The sequence below is a fragment of the Ursus americanus genome, chromosome 11, assembly GCF_024610735.1.
Source record: "Ursus americanus isolate L20-20 chromosome 11, mUrsAme1.1.p, whole genome shotgun sequence".
Classification (NCBI taxonomy): domain Eukaryota; kingdom Metazoa; phylum Chordata; class Mammalia; order Carnivora; family Ursidae; genus Ursus; species Ursus americanus.
Genome location: NC_142137.1, coordinates 24524013 through 24534757, shown reverse-complemented (window position 1 = coordinate 24534757; position 10745 = coordinate 24524013). Strand labels below are relative to the sequence as shown.

Below are 10745 nucleotides of genomic sequence, written 5' to 3'. Positions count from 1 at the left end.
TGTATTCTTTCAGCAGGTATTTACTGAGAATTGACTGTGTCTGAGGCACAGAGCCAGGTACTTGGAGACGGAGTGTTGGGACATGGTCTTGCCCTCCAGGAGTTTACAGAAAGGCACTGAGAGCTTCCTGGGAGCAGAGCCTCTGAGTGAGCTCAGGCTGCCGTAACAAGACATCACAGACTCAGGGCCTTAAACCACAGACCTTTATTTCTCATTATTCTGGATGCCAGAAGTCCAAGATCAGGGTACCAGCAGGTTGGTTTCTCCTAAGGCCCCTTCTCCCTGGCTTGCAGATGGCCACCTTCTTTTCATGTCCCCTGATGGCCTTTTCTCTGTGTGCATTGCTGGTGACTCTCCCTCTGCTTTTGAGAATACATGAGAGACTCTTAATCATAGGAAACAAACTGAGGGTTGCTGGACAGGAGGGGGGTGGGGGGATGGGCTAACTGGGTGATGGGCATGAAGGAGGGCACGTGATGTAAGAGCACTGGGTGTTATATAAGCCTGATGAATCACTGACCTGTACCTCTGAAACCAGTAATACATTATATGTTAATTAATTGAATTAAAATTTAAAAAAATACCAGTCATTGGACTGAGGCACACCCATATGACCTCATTAAACATTAATTACCTCTTTAGAGAGTCTATCTCTAAACACAGTCACTTGGGGAGCCTAGTTGGCTCAGTCGATTAAGCATCTGCCTTCAACTCAGATCATGATCCCAGGGTAGTGGGATCGAGCCCCACATCAGGCTCCCTGCTCAGAGAGGACTCTGCTTCTCCCTCTGCCCCTCCCCCAGCTTGTGTGCGCACTCTCTCCCTCTCTCTCAAAAATAAATAAATTTTTAAAAAGTTATTTAAAAAGATACAGTCACTTCCTGAGGAATATTGGGGGTTAGGAAGTCAACACACGGATTTAGGGGGAGGTCAGAGTTGAGTTCCTAACAGCTTCTATGACAGGGAAAGACAGGCGCTGTGGAAGCGCAGAGCAGGCGCCTCTCGCCCGGACTTGGAACACCCGAGGCCTCTCGAGGGAGGGAGCTAAGCCCCTAACTGAAGGGTGAGGCTGGCGGCAGGGGCTGCTGTTCCGAACAAACATACTCTGGGAAGCACAAACCTGTGTGGTGCACTTTTCTGTGGCCTCTGACGTTTTTTTTAAATCTGTTTGGCCTTTGGTAGGAATAACAAAGAGGAACCCGAAAACATCATTCCAGAAGCCAGTGTGCCCTGGGCAAGCCACCTTTCCTTTTTGCCTCAGCTTCCTTCTTGCTATAATCAAGCAGTCGGCATTTATTATTTCTCAGACCTTAATGGGCCTTGATTCTAGGGAAATCCTTAGGTATAGTCACAGTTACTTCTAGAAAATACTGACAGTTCAGAAGCCTGGGGAAAGGGAGCCACGAATTCTGTAGCCAAATGCCACATTTACTTTCGGAGCATTATTAAGATCTCTCTCTTTTTCTCTAAGAAGAACGTGTAGATAAAGGGGAGCCTGGTGACAGGGGTAAAACCAGACTCTCACAGCAGCTCTGCGTGACTTAGCTACACCGGGGTGCCGTTTGCTCTGTAGGCCGTGGTGACGACTCAGGCTTTAGTCTCTGGGAGGGGGTAGAAGGCTGCAAAACAATGGATGCCCATTGTGGGCAGAAGTAAAAGCCAACACGACCCAAAGGTATTATATGAAAAAGTAAACATCCCTCTTTTCTCCTTACCAACCTATACCTCGGGAAGCCACGGCTCCCGTCTTCCAGATCATCTCACTAACGCTGAAATACATGTATGTGTTCTCCTTTTTTTTTTTTTTTTTTTTTTAACGAAGATAGCATTACGCTATGTACGTAGCCTGGCACACAGGGGTGTGAGAGTCCCTGGCTCCAGGGGTCCCAAACAGACCGGGCTCAGCCAGTCACCACTGACAAAATCCAAAGGCAGAGAAACAAGTGGTGGTGGAACAAGAAAAGACTTTAAAAACATTTTTAAAAATAACCTCTAGGGGCGCCTGGGCAGCTCCATCAGTTAAGCATCTGCCTTCTGCTCAGGTCATGATCCCGGGATCTGGGGATCGAGCCCCACATCTGGCTCCCAAGAGGGAGCCTGCTTCTTCCCCTCCCTCCCACTTTGCTCATGCTCTCTGTCAAATAAATAAAATCTTGTATTAAATAAATAAATAATAAATAATCTCTATACCCAGACCTGGGGCTCAAACTCATGACCCCAAATCAAGAGTTGCATGCTCTTCTGTGCCAGTCAGGAACCCCGAACAAGAAAGGAATTTACTTCCATGAGGCCAACAGCAGAAAGAACGAGGAATAGTCTCTAAGACTGTCTCCAAAGGGCTGAAACTAACTTAGGTTTATGTAAGGAAAATGTGGGACAAAGGTGGGCGGGTACCTGCTGGCAGGCTGTGAAGGTCCAAAGGATCAGTGTCCTGGAGTCAATCCCGGGTGGGGTCTTGTAGGCTCAGGGCAGTGCTTATTAGTTCAGGGGGATAGTTTTGGTTCCCAGCAAGGGATGCTTTGCTCTCAGGGTCTTTCACCTGAGCCTGGAGACACACTGGAAAGAACCCAGCTAGAAAGTTTGAGGTCAAAACGGAAGCAACCCAAGTCCTCTTTCAAAAAGATCCCTGTCTTTTACTCAATAATATGGCGTAGACATTCTTCTGTCTCTGTAGGAAAGAGTACTTCTCTTTCTAAAGCCTATATAGTATGCCATAGCATGTGTCATTTATTGAACAATTTTTCATATGCTCTCCCATTTTTTTTTTTTTTCTAACATGAACGATCCTGCAATGAACATACTTTCAGATGTAGCTTTGGTTGAGTATTTCCCCGGGAAGGATTCCTAGACGCAGAATCACTGGATCTCGAGTTCATTTCTATGAGGTGTTTCATTGTATAGACAAAATTTTAAAAAGGCCAGATAAGACCAAAAAAAAAAAAAAAAAGTGTGTGTCTGTGTATCTATACCATTTCATTTAAAGAATCTTTTGACCGACAGCATGAAGTAATTTCTTAAAAATTGGCCGGTTACTAGAATAGTATGTCTCCTTTTTCTTCTTTTTTTAATGGGCACTGATTGGCTGGGAAACCAGCCTCCCCTTACTCCCTGCTTCCTGCCAGTCGCAGCTGTGTGATCAGCGTGGGGACTCCTGACTGCAGGCCCTTGGGCGCCCCTCTGGGCATGGGGGCCCTGGTGGCTGCAAGGCCTCCAGCCAGCACTCTGGGCTCAGAATGAGCTGTAGTTCAGATTGGCATTTGTTTTCTCAAGGGCTTGAAATTGAGAGCGGGTTTGCAGCAATTTTCACTCTTCCTAACGTTTCTTTTTGCAGAATCCTATTGTGCAAGCCAGATATTCAACTAAAATCAAATCTTAATGGCTGTGTTGGGTACTTAAAATCTCAAGCTGCTATAAATTATTAAATAGTCCTTCAACACAGAAGAAGAACTGCCCAGCACAAATTTTCTGCAGCTTTTTCATTCAAAACTTAATCTTTCCCTCCATATTGGGTCGTTTACCGGCTCCGGATTCCCCTAAAGGTAGTTCTCCCCGCCCCCAACCTCACCCCCAGCACACAAGGGGTTAAACTGAACTCCCGGGGCCTAATTTCCCAAACAAAAGCCAGTTTTGCAAGTTATTTTTCAAGGTGTGTCTTTCCCTGAGTTCTATTTAATAAAGTTAATACACGTTCCCACTTCCCTTCTTTCTTCCCTTCCTACTTTTCTGTTGTCAGTATTCATGGAATCCGAATCTGTCAGCTACTTCTGTTTGAAGTAGAAGAATTGGCAAAATTATACATGGAGCAGGCCAGAAATAAAGTGGAAATGTCTCACAAGTAACAGAGAAATCTGTTGCGTTGTTTTAAGACTTAACTACTGAGAAGAAAAAAAAAAGCCCTACTAAATATTGTCTTGGCAACTATAAATATATTTTAGCGATGATAAAAACCTTTAGAATAGCAGTTACAAGATATCCGAAACCTAATGCCTATCTGTCTGCCACTCTCAATTATATATATTTACATTATATATATCCCATTCTTCATTAAATGCAGTGCAATTTTCCTTTTGAGTTGTTACAATGTGTTGCGTGAATCCTTTCTAAGGCCAAGGAGCTGATTTTCCCCCCCGTTGCATTTGACTCAGGTAAGATTGAAACGAGCGCGTTAGATCAACTGCAGCAACTCTAGTTTGATAACTTGAAAAATGCATTTCTAATTAAGAAATTTCCAATCATGCAGATATCCGAAACTCGGGTTATTCTTTTTTTTCCCCAGGTCTTTCCATACATCCCCGTGAACCAGGAACCGTCACTCCTACTGACTTCTTCCGGTTGTGTTGTGCAGGAATTGTGTTTTTTATACCTCATTCCTCTCCCCACCTTACTCCATGTTTATTCATCTTTTTTTAGAAGCCATTACTTTTATCCACTTGCACTTTCAGACCTATTATTTATTTCAGACCTATTATTTTTTAAAGCCTCCAAAATACAAGTTAGATACAACTATTCCAATGCAGCTGTTGTTTTCACCTTCATAGACTATTTTCCCTCATGAAACAAAACAAAAAGTACCTACAAAACCATTTGAAGGTAGGTCATTTCTTACATAGCAATGATTTCCATTTCTGTTAATATCTTATTTGGAATGAACAGCTTACTTTGTTAAGTAGATTGATCCAGTTATGCAAATTAAGATGCGTAATTTACAATAATACTCAAGGTCACTTTGTCATTTCCTAAGAGAGATGTTTTAAAAAGTCAGCCATCAGGTAAGCACACTGCCCGCCTTAGATGCTATTTATTAATAAAATTATTGTATTTGACAAAGTCTTTGGTTTCAAATATGAACAAAGAAATACTGATTTCTATTATTTTATTTCTACTGTTTCATTTAACTTCTCTTTAAATACCTCAGTTGTTACTGTGAAAGGCTGGCTAAAGATACAGATCTTCACAACACACATCTCATCTAATCCCCTTTGTAAAAATGTAACAAGGTCATTTTACATTTTTAAACCACTTCTGCAAAGTGGTTTAAAAATGCAAAGTGAGCTTAAATGCTACTCTTACTCTTCCTAACTCTTCTACTGGGAAATCCTAGAAAACTAAACTAATGAAATGCAATTTATACTCTTTAAATTCTAATTATAACTGTCACATTAAATTGAAGGTGAGACTAAAACTGCTGTATCTGTTAAGTGAGTCAAGCGACGTCCTGGATCATACGTGTTATTTAATGTGCGAGTGTAAAAGTCAAGTTCCCGGCAGAAATCGAAGCGCCTCCATTCTGTCTTCTGGGAATGTATAAATTAACCATTCTCCCTCAAGCGGTCCTCCTCCCTTCCTCCCTCCGCCCTATTTTAAATGTAGATAGGGCGTCTCAAGTCTTTTGAATTTGAAGGGCTGCTATCTCGGCCCCATTCTTTTCATCATCCTGTTTTGAATGACACTGAGCACGTAAAGATTCTTTTATAAAAGCACCCCCTGGATGCAGAGCTCGGTTCTCCCGGAGGCTTGCTAATTTTGCATAGCAATTAGTACTGACTTCTCAAAATGGGCTATCCAAATGCAGCCTCCAGAATATTCCACATAGTTCCTCAAAGGTCTTAGATAACCGTGTGCCTTTTGATTTCAAACCCGAAGGGAAAGAACTTGCATAATTACTAAATTCCCAGTTGGAGTGGTCCGGAGGATACGGTAATCCAAAACTATACGTTAATTCAAACCCTCCCCGCAACTGGGCAGCAAGGAGCCAGCATATGCCTTCTTTTAAAATCTATTCTACCTATTCACTGACCGCGCTGGGCTGGGCCACATGGTCCTCTCTTGCAGCCAGTCAGCTGTGAGCAGCAGATGGGATCATTTGCATTTTTCTTTTTATATTTACTCCGACCGGCAAATTAAAGGATTTAAAAAAAAAATCTACATTCTCATTGTTTGCCTAAAATATAAACGTGGTTTTAACTGTTGGATTGGGCTTCCCTGACCTTCACACGCCACACCCCTTCAAGTCATTGAGACTTAAGAAAATACCCGAGGGGTAGGTTTCGTATTTATCAACTTGGAATCTACAGTCCGGGAGTTAGGAGTAGAAAGAATCAGCCTTTATTGAATTGGTGACTCGTGTTTTTCTATTTTAAGCGCTCAGCGCAGATATCCCGTGGGCTTGTCTGTGGCATGTGGGTCTGCGAACGCGCGCACTTCTGAATCTCTTGCTCTGTAGCCTCAAACCTCAAAACTTGGGTTACAAGTAGAAAGCTGATTTTCAGCTCAGGCTTACAACAGAGGGCGGCCACCCTGCCGGGGGAGTGGCCAGAGCCAGCGTTTCCCAGCGCCAGGGTCGCTCTCCCGCGCCGCGCCAGACTCCATGCCGGCTTCGCGGGGCCCCGGGGGCCACCCGGGTCCTGGCGCCCCGAGGTCTTTGTGCGGATCGCGGCGCGGGAACACCCGCCCGGGGGGCCAGGGCCACGACCGGCATGCCAAAAACTGGGGACAGACGCGGGCGCGAAGGGAGGAGACGAACCGCAACAGTCGCCGTCCCGCGGAGGAAAAAAAAAAAAAGTGGAAAAAGAGGCTTTTCAGGTCAAACTCCTCGGGTCTGAGCAACCACGTTTTAGAGCAATGACTCGCGGGGGGAGAACACACGGTGTGCAGGGGACATTGTTAGGCAGCGCTGCCCGGGCGCGCCGTGGGTTTCGCGGCCGCCGCCCCCCGCAGCGGGCCGCCGGCGCGGGCCCACGTGGAGCGGCGCGGCGCTGGACGAGCGCGCAGGGCCGCCCGGGTCCCCGGAGTGCGCGCCCCAGCCGTTCACGCCCGAGCGCCGCCGCCGGTCCCGCGTGTGCCCCGCTGAGGGGGAGGGGCGGGCCAGGGGTGGGGGCGGAGGGGTTGTGGTTCCACTGCAGCGGGGGCTCCTGTGTCCTTGTGCGGAAATGACACACGGAGTCCCGTCACGTCACGCGAGAGCGCAGCGCACGGACACACACAAAGAGAGGGGAAAATACACGGCGCCCTCCCGCCGCCCCCAGCAACTCCCCGGGCCGCCCCGGCCAGGCCCTCCGCGCGCGGCCCCCACTCCCCGGCCCCGCGCTCCCCCACCCCCCCACGTGGCGCCCAAACTCGGCGCGGGCCCGCTCTGCAAAGTACAGAACTCGCGTCCCAGGTAAGTGCGGGGCGGATCAAGCCGGCCGCGCGGTGGCGGCTCCGGGGCAGACGGACGGGCGAGTGGCTGCAACATCCATGCCGGGGTGGGGGCGGGAGCAGGGGAGGGGACGCGAAGGGGGGCTGCCCTAAGCGCGCCCGCCGGGAGGAGCGCCCACCCCCGCGCAGGGCCGAGCCGCCGGAGCCGGCTCCCGGCGCCCACGGGCTCGCCGCGCCCATTGTGCCGCGCGCCCCTTTGTGCCCGCTCGGAACGCGGCGGCTCCATGGCGTTCCGGGGAGCACGCGCGCCGCGCGGGGCGGAGGGGGGGACGCGGAGTGGAACGGTCCGCGCCGCCGTCGCCCGCCCCACTCGCGCCGTGCGCGGGCCCCGCACCCCCGCCAGGCGCTGCGATGGAGCGGCCGGGGCCGCCGGAAGGCTCCGCGGAGCCAGCGGTGGGCTCGGCGCTCGCGCTCGGCCGGGCTGCGGCGGGGCACGGCTCGGCGTCTAGAAGGGGGTGTCAGAGCAGGAGCAGGGGGCGGGGACTGGAGGGAGATGCCGAGCGGGGCGCTGGAGGCCGGAGGAGCCCCCGTTCGGAGGGACGCTGCCTCCAGAGTCTGCAAATGGAGCTAGGCAGGCCGGCGGCGGCGGCGGCGGCGGCGGCGGCGGCCGCCGGTAGCGGACAGGGACGGGCCCCGCCGCCAGGGGGCGCAGCGCTCCCTCCCCGGCTGTCCACGGCGCGGTTCGCGGTTCCCGCTGCCCTGGAGCTGGAGGCGGGCCCGGCGCCCTGGGTGTGCACCCGGCCTGGCGCGAGGCCTTCCCGGCCCGCCGCGGAGCTGGAGCCCAGGGCGTTCGCCGCTCCTCGTGACCGCCCGCCCCTTTCCCTCTTTATTGTAAACGTGAATTCCCACGCAGACTTTGCCCTCGCCTTATCGGTGAGCAGTGCTGCAACGCTTGTGGGGGCCTTGTGTGCCGCGGCGTAGTTTCTTTTACAAGGTGTTTTTACAGGGGTGAGAGAGTTCGATTGCTCAGGTGGCCCGGCTGGAAGAATTGTACACGCAAAGGCGAAGCAGACTAGGGTGCACGGGAGAGGGCTAATAAGCACTTCAGAGTTGGTAATGTTCAACTTCTTAAAGTGACTTTTGAATGTTTACCGTGCCAGAAAGCTGTGGCTGCAGGGAACTGAGGCAAGGAAGTGAGCTCTCTGGCTTGCTGGGTATCTGAGAGAGGGACGGAGAAGGTTCTTTTGTTATCCGCACTCCCAGCCCCCTCGGTTTTTGTTCTGTTTTGTTTAATCATCCGTCGCTAGTTTTTGGTTTCTTATCACCGTACAGGACCCTGTAGCTTCTCTTCCCCTCACTGCGGAGATTGGTGCAAGCTCTCGTATCTTCGTAGTTTTATATCCCCAGCCACTGACCGAAGGTCTCATAGCTTAGTAGGTGCTCAATAAATATTTGCTAAATGAATGGAGGGCCTCTTGGATTTCAGAAGAAAGGCGGGGTTAGTGCAGCCTGTTCCTACTAGTGGGCTCGCTGGTGTATGCGTGGCCCTTGAAATGAAATTCACGAGTAAAACCAGAGCTTTTAATATCTGTCTCATAAAAGCTCCGCCACTGAATATGGGTTTTACTGGAGACACCTATACCTTTGATGAAATAATTTAACAGAAAAGTTTTAGGTCCTTCCCTTCCCCCACCACACTCAAAGTACTAGTTCCAGCAAAGAAGAGAGACCAGTTGGGACCTAGTAGACAAGGTAATCATCCCAATAACCTATTAAAGGGTCCCGCATTGCCACATTTATTAATATGATCCCTTTTGGTCACTTCTAGTTTCCTAAACGTCCTTTACATGAGCAGAGGAATTGCAGAATGTGTAATAATTAGGAAGAAAAGAATTAGAATCAACCCTGACAGATTTGCTTAGGTGAAAATTTAATCTGCAGAATGTCCCACCTGCCACTTTTTAGAGTGGACTAAAAAAAGCCCCTGAAGCAATGAGGAAGGAAACCAGAAGCTTTTATGAATTGAATTGACACCGTGATGAAAAATCTGGGGACGTGTCTTTTAAATACCTCAAAATTTTATAATGCAGAAACACGTGAAGGTTGCTAGCCAACCAGCAAAAATAACTCGGTGTTAGTGTATGGGAGGTTGGGGTGTAGCATTTTTTTCCTGGCACCTAGCTGTGATGACAGGTGGTGAATTATGCTTGCTACCCTTATTATTCATTGTGCCCCTTACTGACGAAAGTAAGTTTGGGGGAATTATTTGTGGAATTAATCTTCTGATTGTTGGAACTTTCTGTATCCTCCCCTTGATGGTGGTTACTGGAATGTATACGTGTGTTACCTTTCATAGGACCGTGCACCCCTCCCCCTCCCCCCAGAGAATAAATCTTACTGTATGATAATTTTTTTTAAATAAAATTTAAAGTCACAGCACACATGCCCCCCAAATGGGGTATTTTACGTGCTCTGTGAGCATTGCTTTGCTCTTGCTGTTTCTTTCCCCTCCAGATTGGACAGTTGTTCTTGTCTCCCTTCTGACGCTCCAGTGTTCCTTGCAACATTATTTCAGCTCAGAGCTCTTGTAGTTTCTGCACCTAGCTGCCACATGTGACCGCCACATGCCAGGAGTGCTCCATGAGGGCATCAGGCCTTGATGTGTCCAACAGGAGAGGTGCTGTTTCCCTTGGAGTGGTCGTTAATGCCTGGCATGTTAGTCACCGAATTATCAGACCTTTTACAAACAATGGTTTTAGAGCTGAGTGTTTCTCAGCAGCTCACCTGGTAACATGCCCACCCCTCATATTCAATCCAACTTGAAACACATGTATTTAAAATCAACCCTCTTCGTTTTTTGTTCTACCAATGGCCCGCTGTCTTCTCTCATTTTCAGTTACCAGTGGCCAGTGAAACACAGTCCCTTCGATGTCGGTAAGGGCATTGATTGCTCAATTTGAATAAATTACTTATTGGCCTTTTTTTTTTTTAAGTTTTTATTTATATAAGTAATCTCTGTACCCACTGTGGGGCTGGAGCTCACAACCCCAAGATTGAGAGTCTCATGCTCTTCCGACTGAGCCAACCAGGAGCCCCTGGTCTGTCTTGTGTGTTGGGAGCTTTTGGTTTGAACACGGAGCTAGTGAATGGAGGGACGGAGTCTTGGGGGCGGGGGGGGTATTTTCACCAGACTGTTCCCCAACTCTAATTAGCTCATGTGGTCACAAGACAACGCACTCCGAAAAAGTGGGAAGTACAGAGGAAACTCAGCTCGTACCTCCTAGGAAAATTAGTCACCACTGTACAGTCAGTCAGTCACATGGTGACTGCTGGGGTGTGCTGGCCCTCTTTTCCTCCTTGAGCCCCAGCTTCTGGGTGCCACGGTTAAAGTTACAAGTCTGGCGCCTCTTACTATTGATGTCTTTGGAAGGTAGCCCCTCTTGGCCTCCTGAAGGCTTGGAGAAAAATGGCTTAGCCGAGGAGGACATCACACTTAGTCCCATTCAGACAAGACGGTGTCTGAAGGGTAAGACACCAGATCGCAGGCTGGCAGGCAGGCAGGCAGGGTGGAGGTCGCACTTCTCGGCCTGCTGGAAGATGCGGTTGTA

The 10745-nt window shown here is 49.1% G+C and overlaps 1 protein-coding gene across 1 annotated transcript in view; it reads left to right on the top strand.

The window, feature by feature from the left end:
* The first annotated feature begins 7096 nt into the window (after nucleotides 1–7096).
* Nucleotides 7097–10745, top strand: part of BEND3 (BEN domain containing 3) — a 33496-nt gene continuing 29847 nt past the window's right edge. The window contains exon 1 of the mRNA XM_045806958.2: nucleotides 7097–7159. The gene's annotated coding sequence lies outside the window, so the exon portion shown is untranslated. The remainder of the gene's footprint in view (nucleotides 7160–10745) is intronic.